Raw genomic sequence first — 1191 nt, forward strand, 5'->3', positions numbered from 1 at the left:
CACTGCATTCACAGTCATTACACAGTATGATGTGCCCACACCACAATATGATATCCACACAAAGTATTATGTCCCCACACGGAGAATGATGTCCTCAAACCAACCTCTTACACAGTATTATTTTCCCATATAGCTCCCTACCTCCACCCAAAATGATGATGTAAAAACAAAACCTCACCTAACCAGTCTAGTCTGCTCTGTGTACTGAGACACTGTACTGTACCGTACTGTTCTTTCAGATGCACAGGCTCAATGATGGAACAAGGTGCTGAGAGCTTTCTGTTACATCATTATATTCACTAGTATCATAAAAAGTGAGACGTCGAACAGAAGGAGGCCACGTAGTGCAGGACACATCTGCATATAGACCTTTGACTGTCCTGGTCTGCAGACCACACTGGAACACACAAAAGGCCGCATGAGGCCTTCTTTAGCCCAGTTTCAGAGTCTTTATAAAGAAATTTTTTTAGGGTACTGAGGATTTCCCTTTTTCTTTCGGACCTCCATATGTAGATGAGGGATCAGGCACCTTAGTAGACAATGCTTTTATTGAGGTTTTTGTACTACTAATGCTACCGGTCGACGTCGTTGCGCAGTTTTGTGGAGAAGGTGAGGGTGCAGCTCTGCTGAAGTCTCGCCATAAGTCTGACACCATGAATATCAGCACCGTAAAGACTGAAAATGGAAAAGTCTCCTGTGAGACCGCAGAGGGAACTGTGGTGCACATTAATATTAACCAGCGATCTTCCTTGGACTGCTTGCTGGACACCTTCCGTTTCTTCCGGGACATGAGGAAAAGTGGAGAAAAGACCAAGCCCTCCAGTACACCTGCTTCTGCAGCACACCTAGGGTTTGGGGTTGCCTATATTTCTTTGGGTGTGGTCTCTGTCATGTTGGCCATTATTGTCTGTCTTGCTCAGATAGATTATGGGATCTTCTACAGTGGAGCCCACTTCTGGGTGGGATTTCCGTTCATTGTATCTGGGATACTGAATCTTGTAGCCTATAAGTTTCCAAAAACATTCTGGAAGACTGTTGCCTTCATTTCCATTGTGGTCAACCTTGGTGTGTCTATTGGTGGCATGGTCGTGGCAGTTAGTGATATACCCCGTTTAAACTGGTATAGAAACGAACAAGTCTGCGACAATCTGCTTAAGGCATCTAATGACTACTACTACAGAACAACACAGC

General features: G+C 44.7%; 1 long non-coding RNA gene across 1 annotated transcript; it reads left to right on the forward strand.

Annotated features, from left to right (window-relative positions):
- The first annotated feature begins 571 nt into the window (after positions 1-571).
- On the forward strand, positions 572-787 carry LOC141088409 (uncharacterized). The gene is made up of 2 exons (XR_012231942.1): positions 572-609; positions 645-787. It is a non-coding gene; the product is annotated as an uncharacterized lncRNA (long non-coding RNA).
- Positions 788-1191: the final 404 nt, after the last annotated feature.

Source organism: Dendrobates tinctorius, unplaced genomic scaffold (genome assembly GCF_039654945.1).
Source record: "Dendrobates tinctorius isolate UK_male_01 unplaced genomic scaffold, ASM3965494v1 ptg000039l, whole genome shotgun sequence".
Taxonomy (NCBI): Eukaryota; Metazoa; Chordata; class Amphibia; order Anura; family Dendrobatidae; genus Dendrobates; species Dendrobates tinctorius.